This window comes from Hyla sarda, chromosome 1 (assembly GCF_029499605.1).
Source record: "Hyla sarda isolate aHylSar1 chromosome 1, aHylSar1.hap1, whole genome shotgun sequence".
In the NCBI taxonomy this organism is placed as follows: Eukaryota; Metazoa; Chordata; class Amphibia; order Anura; family Hylidae; genus Hyla; species Hyla sarda.
The window spans coordinates 384,918,303-384,930,825 of record NC_079189.1 but is presented as its reverse complement, the minus strand read 5'-3'; positions in this window follow the sequence as shown (position 1 = coordinate 384,930,825).

Below are 12,523 nucleotides of genomic sequence, written 5' to 3'. Positions count from 1 at the left end.
TGTTATGGGGGTAATGAGAGGTGCAGGTGGGTTATGGGGGTGATAAGAGCTGCAGGGGGGGTTATGGAGGTGATGAGGGGTGCAGGGGGGTGTTATCGGGGTGATGAGAAGTGCAGGGGGGTATTATGGGGGCGATGAGAGGTGCAGGGGGGTTATAGGGGTGATGAGAGGTGCAGGAGGGTTATGGGGGTGATGAGAGGTGCAGGGGGGGTTATGGAGGTGATGAGGGGTACAGGGGGGTGTTATCGGGGTGATGAGAAGTGCAGGGGGGTATTATGGGGGCGATGAGAGGTGCAGGGGGGTTATAGGGGTGATGAGAGGTGCAGGAGGGTTATGGGGGTGATGAGAGGTGCAGGGGGGGTTATAGGGTGATGAGAGGTGCAGGGGGGGTGTTATGGGGGTGTTGAGAGGTGCAGGGGGGTGTTATAGGGGTGATGAGAGGTGCAGGGGGGTGTTGTTGGGGTGTTGAGAGGTGCAGGGGGTGTTATGGGGGGATGAGAGGTGCAGGGGGGTGTTATGGGGGTGATGAGAGGTGCAGGGGGGGTTATGGGGATGATGAGAGGTGCAGGGGGTTATGGGGGTGATGAGAGGTGCAGGGGGGTATTATGGGGATGATGAGAGGTGCAGGGGGGTTATGGGGGTGATGAGAGGTGCAGGGGGGTGTTATGGGGATGATGAGAGGTGCAGGGGGGTGTTATGGGGATGATGAGAGGTGCAGGGGGGTGTTATGGGGATGATGAGAGGTGCAGGGGGGTGTTATGGGGATGATGAGAGGTGCAGGGGGGTGTTATGGGGATGATGAGAGGTGCAGGGGGTGTTATGGGGGTGATGAGAGGTGCAGGGGGGTGTTATGGGGGTGATGAGGTGCAGGGGGGTAATGAAAGGTGCAGGGGGGTTATGGGGGTGATAAGAGGTGCAGGGGAGGTTATGGGGGTGACGAGAGGTGCAGGTGGGGTTATGGGGGTGATGAGGAGAGAGGGGGATTATAGTAGTGATGAGGAGGGGTTTGGCGGGGGTTTTGGGGGTGATGAGGACACAGAGGATAAGAGGGGGTATATATGATGTGTATGCATGTATGTCAGAATTATATTCAGGGTACAGTGTGTGGCAGTATTATATTCAGGGGTACAGTGTGTGGCGGTATTATATTCAGGGGGTACAATGTGTGGCAGGATTATATTCAGGGTACAGTGTGGGGCAGTATTATATTTAGGGTACAGTGTGTGGCAGTATTATATTCAGGGGTACAGTGTGTGGTAATATTATATTCAGGGGTACAGTGTGTGGTAGTATTATATTCAGGGTACAGTGTGTGGCAGTATTATATTCAGGGTACAGTGTGGGGCAGTATTATATTCAGGCTACAGTGTGGGGCAGTATTATATTCAGGGTACAGTGTGGGGCAGTATTCTATTCAGGCTACAGTGTGGGGCATTATTATATTCAGGGTACAGTGAATGGCACTATTATATTCAGGGTACAGTGTGGGGCAGTATTATATTTACTGGGTACAGTGTATGGCAGTATTATATTCAGGGTACAGTGTGTGGCAGTATTATATTCAGGGTACAGTGTGTGGCAGTATTATATTTAGTGGGTACAGTGTATGGCAGTATTATATTCAGGGGTACAGTGTGTGGCAGTATTATATTCAGGGTACAGTGTGTGGCAGTGTTATATTTAGTGGGTACAATGAATAGCAGTATTATATTTAGTGGGTACAGTGTATAGCAGTATTATATTCAGGGTACAGTGTGGGGCAGTATTTTATGTAGGGCACAGTGTGGGGCAGTATTATATTTTAGGGTACAGTGTCGGGTAGTATTTTATTTAGGGACCAGTGTGGGGCAGTATTTTATTTAGGGTACACTTTCTGGCAAGGTTATAATGATTGCTGTCTTCATGCAGAGGATGAGGATCTGCTGACAAAGTGAGGAACCAATAATGTCTGGATGTCAGACTCTGCAGAGAAGATGGAGCTGGAGGAAGACCTGGTCTCTGGACCAGAGAACAGAGAAGATATCACTCAAGTCAGAAGACGTCACTCAGGTCACTGACATCATTGTGTATTCTCCTGACTGTCCATTCAGAGCTGTAGTCATTTGTAAGTTCTGCAGTCATGATAGGTAAAACTGAGTCCAATCTATGTCTCTCAAGCTGTTACAAAACTTCAACTCCCATTGCCAGAGGCTCTCCAGAATGATGGGAGTTTTAGCTATCCAACAGCTGGAGAACTACTTCAACCGAGGCGCCACAAACTTAGCTTGCACAGAGCGCCTGAACACCTAAGGCAGGCCCTGAGCACAGGGCACCTACGGGGGGGGGGGGTAAGGCAATTTTTTTTATTTTATAAACATACATAAAAAGAAACAAACATACAACATATGCAAAAAAGCCTCGTACACCCCCTCCCTCCCTTTCCCCCAACAACCCTCCCCCCCCCCCCCCCCCTCCACTGGCAGCCTGACATGTAAAATTAATCAATCCATTTTACCCAATTATTTTCCACTTTACTACCATATATACTCGAGTATAAGTCGAGTTTTTCAGCAGAAAACACCCCACCCCACCCCCCCACCCCCACCCCCTCGGCTCATACTCGAACACTGCGTGGTGGCGTCAATGCAGTGTCACTAGTCCGAGGATGGCCCGGAGCAGAGAAGAAGGCCTCCTGGTGAAGATGGACGGTCCGTACCGGCTCACCCTCCCACCGGAATGCGGACGGTCCCTGCAGTGAAGATGGACGACCCGGCTCACCCTCCGTGGACAGTCCTTACAGCTACTAGAGCAACAACTGAGGAGGTGAGAAGAAAACGAAAGGGGGGTCTTGATGATGACAGGGGGTCATATGGACAGGGGGGATATTGACAGGGGGTCTGGATGATGACAGTGGGTCATATGTACAGGGGAGATATTGACAGGGGGGTCTGGATGATGACAGGGGGTCATATGGACTGGATGATTACAGGGGTGGGGGATGATGAATGATTACAGGGGAGGGGGGATGATGACGGGGGGATGATGTATTTCCCACCCTTTTCTTATACTCGAGTCAATATGTTTTCCTAGGTTTTTGGGGTGAAATGAGGGGCCTCGGCTTATATTCGGAACAGCTAATACTCAAGTATATACGGTACTCTTTTTACAGTACAACATTTCATAGAACATTACCTTATTGGTTAGTTCCACCCCCTCTTCTTTTTTGGGTACTTTTGGAGACATTTCTAACAAGGATAGTTTTTGCTATCCCCAATAGCTTATTGATCATTACTTTATTTTTAAAAATTTCTAGATTTAGTGACAGTATTGCGTTTTTTTGGCTTCAAATTTCTGTTCAACTATATATGTATCTTTCCAATATTTTTGTGTTTGACAACAATTCCATACCACGTGTAGCTAATTATCCCCTATCATATTGGGACATTGCGAGTATTTCCTAGCCCCTACTTTAAACAAGATATTAGGTGAGTATTGTGTACAGTATAATAACATAAGAAAGGAAATGATGTGGTTCATATTAATTGTGGATACGCTGATGTTCTTAAGGGACAACTTCCATTCTTCCTTGTTGACCCCTTCTACATCCCTTGCCCCCCCCCCCCTAATCTCTTCAATGCTTTCCCCCAAATATTTTTAACCAATGTTTTATATAAGGTGCCTAATAATCTTTTCTCTTTCCCATGTGCAACTTTTATCATTACAATTAAGTGATGTCTCTACTTTCAATCTTTCTTTTTCTTTAAGATTTTTAATCTTTCAACTGTAAATAACCAAACTTATTTTTAGTGTCTAAGTTATATTTATCACACAACACTTGCCATTCCTGTAGCTCCCCATTTCTAAATATCTGTTCCATACAGTATATTCTCTTTTGTTCCCAGTCGACATAACCTGAGATTTTTTTTTTTATTCCGGGAAATTTTCATTCTACCATATTGGTGTACACCAAAACATTTGCTTAGTCGTGTTAATAGTGGTACCTTATCATGTATTAAATTCTTTAGCCTTCAACTTTCTAATAACTCCTATATTGATTTTAACCCTTATAGCTTTCTTCTTAATAAAATAATAAAACTAATTAGGTATGCCTAATCCCTCCCCTTCTATCAGAGGAACCAGTTTATGCAACTTAATTCTTACCCGTTTCCGCCCCAATATAAGTGCGTTTAATTTATTTTCCATTGCTTTAAAAAAAAATATATATATATACATTTTTAACCCACACTGGTGCTGCTCTCAAATAATGGAGGGTCATCGGAAGTATCACCATTTTTATAAGGGCTATCCTGTCTGCCATACTTCACACTTTTTAAAATATTTTTTAACTTTTATTTAACAAATTTTTTGACCCAACTGCTGCCTTGCCCCCCCCCCCCCCCCCCCTCCCCATGGGCCTATCATAGGACATCATGGCTAACATAGACTAATGTAATACTAACTAATTACATTCCATGTAATTTGCACTCATTTGTTAGGGATACCTAAAGCAGCCTTTAACAATTGCTGATCCATTGAAGCCCAAGGAGCATAGGTGAGACTCCGGCCTTTCACAACAACTCACTGACACCCCGCAATTACATGATGAAGGTGCTGATGGGTCCCCTAGACACCGGAGATTGCCAGTATTTAATGTTTAAATGCTGTGATCGCTATTGATCACGGCATTTAACAACTTTAATGATCATCTGCTGGTTATGACACAGACTCGACTCACAGGCCCACACCATATTACCATCCCTCAACCAATGATGTACTGGTACGTCGTGGGTCATGAGAAGGGGTTAAAAAAGTTTGACTGCGTAATGACGGCTACTTTTCCATATAATTTCGTATAACAGTTAAATCTAAAAAAAAAGCAGTTTTTTTAAATATTTTACAGCTTTCTATTTTCATTTTACAGTGTATGAAGCCAGCCTCACAGTGCACTGTATAATAAACGGGAATAAACAGGTTATTTTGTTGAATTTTTTTGCAATCTTCCAATAGCTGATATCCAGTACATAAATCAACCATGGCAGCAGCTCTATCAATATTCTGGCTGCAATAGCCCTGATGTGTTAGTGTACCCTCAATCCTCTCATATATTTGCTCTAATAAATTCCCCAGTGGGTACTGTAAATTATTTATGATGTTTTTAGATTGATTTCAACACCAACTGGACATGAGGATAACAATGTAACAAATGAGTTCACCAACCTTTGCTCCCAGGAACAATTATCTATCATAACATTAAAGAGCTCACAACATAAAGAAGGTAATGATACTATCTCTGCGGGGGATGTAAGGGATGCACGGATACCTAATCCTACAGTTTATGCCTTACAGAAACAGTCTACTGTCATGGATGAATTTTACAATTTGACAGACTAAGAACTATACGAAATATGCAACGAGAAGAGACATTTTAAACACAACCTTAGATTTTTTAATAGAAGTAATTTACAAATCTATTTAACTTTCTGCCACCAGTTGATTTAAAAAAAAAAGTTTTCCACCGGAGTACCCCTTTAAATGCTGTGCTCTGCTGTTTCACAGAATGAAGAGCCATTAGCACCTCGCACTGTCAATCTCTTTTGTGGCCGCCTGCGATATGAAAGAAGCCACAAGAGGCCTAAGCACAAGAGGCCTGTGCGCCTTTCCTCTGTGCTTTCATCATGCGCTTGAGCACAGAGTGGCAGAGAAGATAGAAGGGAGGACACACTGCTGACTGCAGGAGCCAGGTGAGTGTCTTTGTTAGTTTGTTTGTTTTATCTTGTCAAGACAGGCTTCCATTACTACCACTGCCCTAAGGCAGCTGTCACCTAAAGGGGGCAGCGCTTACTACTTAAAGTGGGCTACTATTACTAACACCTAAAGGGGGCTACTACCATTGCCTAAAGGGGCTACTACTACTACAACAGGGGGCTGTTGCTTTTACTACCTAAAGGGGGCTGTTGTTGCTTCTACTACTACCTAAAGGGGGATACTATTACTTCCTAAAGGGGGTTCTTGCTATTACTATTTAAATAGTGATGCTGCTACTACTTCTTAAATGGGGCTGCTACTACTACGACCTAAAGGGGGCCACTACTACTGCCTAAAGGGGCTGTTGCTACTATTATTTAAAGGTGGTTGCTACTGCTGCTGCTACTACTACTACTACGACCACCTAAAGGTGATTGCTACTACTACTACCACCACCTAAAGGGGGGGGGGGGCTGAAACTATATACAGGGGGATAATCTCTACAGGGCTCCTATCTACAAGGAGTTACCCCTACTTTTGAGGGCTGCTACTGCCTTCAGGCAGTAACTACCTACAGGGGGACCTGCCTACAGATAGCAACTACCTACTCGGGACAGCTGTGTACTGGGAGAAACAATGTGAAAAGACCTGTCTACCTTATGGAGAAACTTAACTACCTAGGGTGGGGACCTACCTCTTCTTCCCCAGCCCATTTTTCTACTCAATCTACTGTGTGGGACACCCAGGGGGTTATTCTTACTGTATAGAGTGCTATGGGTGCTGGAAAGATGAGGAGCCTAAAATGTTTGTCTAGCAGGTTCTGTGGAGATGAGTTGTGGCTGAAAGAAATCATAGTGACATCTGGGCTAGATGGAGAAGAAAAAAAAAAGTGAATGACTCCAATTAGAGAACACGTCACCTGTGAGTCACATGATTTAACTGAATGTAATCACTTATACGGTCTGTGTAGAGCTATGGTCACCACTGACTGTGTACAATGGTGTTTTTCAGCATTAGTATGGTGTTATTATCCTGTCACTATATATATAGTGGCAATGTGTAGTCATGGTATGGTACAATAATTTGTCCATTGTATAGTGGTGATATTGGTTATACTGGTTTGTGTATAGTGATTTAATTGGTGATACTGGTCAGTGTAAAGTGATTTTATTCAGTATTAATATGGTGGTATTATCCAGTCACTATATGGTGGTAATGTTAACAGCAGCAATGGCAGGGCACAATGAAAGAACTTCTAGTTCAAAAATTGCAGACTTGTAGTCCAGCAAGAGGTTTCTCAGCTCCAGGACCAGACACACCATGTAATACAATCCAAAGAAGGAAGCAGCACTCCAGCAAGTAACGGCAAACTCATGACTGCGGAAAACGCTATGTTTCGGCTCGTACAATAGAGCCTTTTTTTCAAGCACAAAAAAGGCTCTATTGTATGAGCGGAAACGTAGCATTTTCCACAGATGGGTGAATGAAGTCACGAATTTGCTGTTACTTGCTGAAGTGCAGCTTCCTTTTTTGGTGGTAATGCTAGTGTTCATGGTTTGGCAGAACTATTTGTCCCTTGTATAGTGGTGATATTAGTCTCTGTATAATGATTTTTATTTAATAACTGTATGATGGTATTAGTCAACACAGTAGTAATATGTCGTCCTGGTGGGGAGGTATTATTTAATGTATTTAAACCCTAATTCTTAAGAACCCGTGATGTGATATAACAGCCTACAAGGGAGAGACAGCTAAAGATGGATGATTGCTGCACTATGGCTAATAACAGTGTATTGGTAAGTTGCTTTATTATACTTTGGACACCATACATAGGTTATCCCGTTAGACAATCCCTTTAAGGAGTTTTTGTTCATCTCCTTGCTTCACACAACACATAATAATATCTCTAAAATCCATTCTTTAATTCCATAGTCTGGAAAGGACGATACATGGAAAACCTCAGACTGGGGTTGGGAAGGGTCATTGTTATCCATACCAGAATTTATGTATTACATTAACTTTGATAATGACAATTTACAACCATTATATTGGTTGTGTGTTTGTTCCTTGACTGCTAACAGGAGTTGAAAAATCAGCGACAGTTATAAAGAAAACCTGTTACTGTCAAACATTTTAAGCTGCCATCCTAAACACATCATCCATAATTTGCCCACTGGGGAATTTTTTTGAGCAAAAAGAAAATGTTCCAGCCAGATTTTGGATAGAGCAGCTGAGCAGGCAGATTTGTCCTAAAGATCAGCTATGAAAGGACAAAAACTCAACTCAAGGGTCTGATTTAGTCCCTTTAATTACATGGTACAATGTGAATTACAGAGATGATGGTCACAATTACAAAATACTTGCAGTACCTGTCGCATAAATTAAGGCAATATTGAATAAGGGATTATGATATCATGTTGAGCAGAACAGAGAAGATTTATTGCATAGTTTCCCCTTGTGTAAATCAAGATGCTATACACTTAATTGGTAACAATGGGTTTCTCCTACCGGTTCCTATACAAGCAATAAAAATTACGTGAACTTTGTAAATAAATGAAATCCTAATGATCTTTCTTGTCTAAGAAAAAGAAAAATACAGGCTCTAAAACTCGCACACCTAGAAAACACATATCAGAACACTTGTTTAACCCCTTAAGGACCCAGCCAATTTTCAGTGTAGGACCCAGCCATATTTTGCACATCTGACCACTGTCACTTTAAGCATTAATAACTCTGGGATGCTTTTACCTTTCATTCTGATTCTGAGAAAGTTTTTTCGTGACATATTCTACTTTATATTAGTGGTAAATTTTCGTCGATACTTGCATCATTTATTGGTGAAAAATTCAAAAATTTGATGAAAATTTTGCATTTTTCTAACTTTGAAGCTCTCTACTTGTAAGGAAAATATACATTCCAAATAAATTATATAATGAATCACATATACAGTATGTCTACTTTATGACTGCATCATAAAGTTGAGATATTTTAACTTTTGGAAGATATCAGAGGGCTTCAAAGTTCAGCATCAATTTTGAAAATTTTTTAAAAATTTTCAAAATCGGAATTTTTCAGGGACCAGTTCAGTTTTGAAGTGGATTTGAAGGGCCTTCATATTAGAAATACCCCATAAATGACCCCATTATAAAAACTGCACCCCTCAAAGCATTCAAAATGCCATTCAGTAAGTGTGTTAACCCTTTAAGTGTTTCACAGGAATAGCAGCAAAGTGAAGGAGAAAATTGTTCTTGTAGACCCAGTTTTTGAATTTTTGCAAGGGGTAATAGGAGAAAAAGCCCCCAAAATTTGTAACTCAATTTCTCTCGAGTAAGGAAATACCTCATATGTGTATGTCAAGTGTTCGGCGGGCGCAGTAGAGGGCTCAGAAGGGAAGGAGCAACATTGGGATTTGGGAGAGTGAATTTTGCTGAAATGGTTTTTGGGGGGCATGTCGCATTTAGGAAGCCCCTGTGGAAACTACATGCCTCAAGGCATATAACAAGGGGTCCGACAGGTGTATGACGACTTTTCGTTAAACTCTGATGTGTAAGGGAAAAAAATAACTTTTTTCACTAAAATGCTGGTTTTACCCCAAATTTTAAATTTTTACAAGTGGTAATAGGAGAAAATGACCCCCAAAATTTGTAACCCTATTTCTTCTGAGTATGGAAATACCCCATGTGTGGACTTCAAGTGCTCTGCTGGCGAACAACAATGCTCAGAAGAGGAGTGCCATTGAGCTTTTGGAGAGTGAATTTGTTTGGAATGGAAGTCAGGGGCCATGTGCGTTTACAAAGCCCCCCATGGTGCCAGAACAGTGGACCCCCCCACATGTGGCCCCATTTTGGAAACAACATCCCTCACAGAAATTAATAAGGGGTGCAGTGAGTATTTACACCCCACTGGCGTTTGACAGATCTTTGGAACAGTTGGCTGTGCAAATGAAAAATTACATTTTTCATTTTCACTGACCACTGTTCCAAAAATCTGTCAGACACCTGTGGGACATAAATGCTCACTGTACCCCTTATTACATTACAAGATGGGTGTGGTTTCTAAAATGGGGTCAGATGTGGGGGAGGGGGGTCCATTGTTCTGGCACTATGGGGGCATTATAAACGTGGCCTTCAATTTCGGACAAAGTTTCTCTCCATAAGTCCAATGTCGTTCCTTCTCTTCTGAGCATTGTAGTTCACCCGCAGAGCACTTTACATCCACATATGGGGTATGTTCTTACTCAGAAGAAATGGGTTCACAAATTTTTGGGGATTTTTTTCCTATTCTCCCTTGTAAAAATGAAAATTGTAGGGGAACACCAGCATTTTAGTGAAATTTTTTTTTTTCCATTTTCACATCCAAATTTAACAGAAATTTGTCAAACACCTGTTAAGGCTCACTTTACCCCTTGTTAAATTCCGTGAGGGGTGTAGTTTCCAAAATGGGGTCACATCTGGGTATTTATTGTTTTGGGTTTATGTCAGAACCGCTGTAAAAACACCAATTTAGACCTCAAATGTACATGGCATGCTCTCACTTCTGAGACATGTTGTGCGCCTACACAGCACTTTACGCTCACATATGGGGTAGTTCTATACTCAGGAGAAATTGCATTACAAATTTTGGGGGTATCTTTTTTCTTTTAGCACTTGTGAAAATTAAAAGTATGGGGCAACACCAGCATGTTAGTGTAAAAATATTTTTTTTTACACTAACATGCTGGTGTAGACCCCAACTTTACCTTTTCATAAGGGGTAAAAGGAGAGAAAGCCACCCAAAATTTGTAACGCAATTTCTCCCGAGTATGGAGATACCCCATATGTAGCCCTAAACTGTTTCCTTGAAATACGACAGGGCTACAAAGTGAAAGAGCACCATGCGCATTTGAGGACCAAATTGGGGATTTGAAATCGCCACAAAAATAGCCTATGGCAGTGTTTCCCAAACAGGAGGTCTCCAGCTGTTGCAAAACTCCCGGCCTTGACAGTCAGTGGCTGTCCGGCAATACTGTGAGTTGTTGTTTTTCAACAGCTGGAGGCTCCGTTTTGGAAACACTGCCGGACAATAAATTTTTGTTTTGTTTTTCATTGGGGGGGGGGGGGGGGAATGTGTAGGGGTATGTGTATATGTAGTGTTTTACCCTTTATTATGTGTTAGCGCAGTGTAGTGTAGTGTTTTTAGGGTAAATTCACATGGGGAGAGGTTTACAATGAGTTTTTCGCTGGGAGTTTGAGCTGCGGCGGAAAATTTGCCGCATCTCAAGCTTGCAGCAGAACTCGCTGTACACCTGCCCGTGTGAATATACCCTGTACATTCACATGGGGGGGGGGGCAAACCTCCAGCTGTTGCAAAACTACAACTCCCAGCATGTACTGACAGACTTACATGCTGGGAGTTGTAGTTATGCAACAGCTGGAGGCACATTTGTTGCGAAACACAGAGTTTGTTACTCAACTCAGTGTTTCACAACCAGTTTGCCTCCAGCTGTTGCAAAACTGGAGCTCCCAGCATGTACAGTCTCTCAGTGCATGCTGGGAGTTGTATTTTTGCAACAGCTGGAGGCACACTGGTTGCAAAACACGAAGTTAGGTAACAACCTCTTTTTCACAACCAATGTGTCTCCAGCTGTTGCAAAACTGCAACAATCAGCATGAATAGACAGTCGAAGGGCATGCTGTGAGTTTTAGTTTTGCAACAGCTGGAGGCACACTGCTACAACTCCCAGCATGCCCTTTGGTGTCTGTGCATGCTGGGAGTTGTAGTCATGCAACAGCTGGCTGCACACTTTTTCATAGATAAAATGTGCCTCCAGCTGTTGCAAAACTATAACCCCCAGCATGCACAGACTACCAAAGGGAATGCTGGAAGTTGTAGTTGGAACTCCAGCTGTTGCAAAACTACAACTCCCAGCATGCCCTTTGGCTGTGCATGCTGCGAGTTGTTGCTAAGCAACAGCAGGAGGTGAACAGGCCTCACCTCCTGCTGTATCCTGCCGCCAAGACCGCCACCGCTGCTGCCGCCAATCCTGCTGCTCCTGTCGCCGCCACTGATCCCGAGGGGACCCCCGCCGGACCAGGGCAAGGTAGGAGACCCCTGCCGGCACCGATCTCCGCCATCCTCGCCGTCCCGATCACCGCCCAGCAGGGTCATGATTGGTCGGTTGTTCCGACCGATCAATCACATGATCGTGAGACGGACCTGTGCCACCTCACTCCTGCTGGGTAAGGGTGAATGGGGCTGTCTCGGACAGCCCCATTCACCCTTTTTGCCCGGGTCACTGGGTCACCAGAGACCCGATTGACCCGGAAAAGCAGCAAATCGTTGATCTGAATTGGCCAACATGGGGGGGGGTCTCGGGACCCCCGCAGGGGTTTGTACGTGGTGCCTGTTGATAGATATCAGCAGTCACCCCGGTCCGGTCCCCGCCCGGCGAGCGGCGGGGTCTGGTATTCCCACGGGCGTATCCATACTCCCTCAGTCCTTAAGGACTTTAAAACAGGGGCGTATGGATATGCCTGGCATCCTTAATGGGTTAAGTTGACCTGCAATTTGTTCCAGTTCCGTTCATTCTGTTTTCAACATGAGAACTTCAACTTTATATTATTCTCATCTACCACTTCATCAAAGAAAGAGGAGAGGATTCATCTGAGGGGTCCTTATGTTCACCTGGACTGTACCATTACTGATTAAATACTGGACTTAATGTACTGCTTCAACTTTTTTCTTGTTAACTGTTTATTAACTCTTTGTTTGCTGCCATCCATTCAGTCACAAAAGAATTTAGCATAATGCTCGTCTGCTG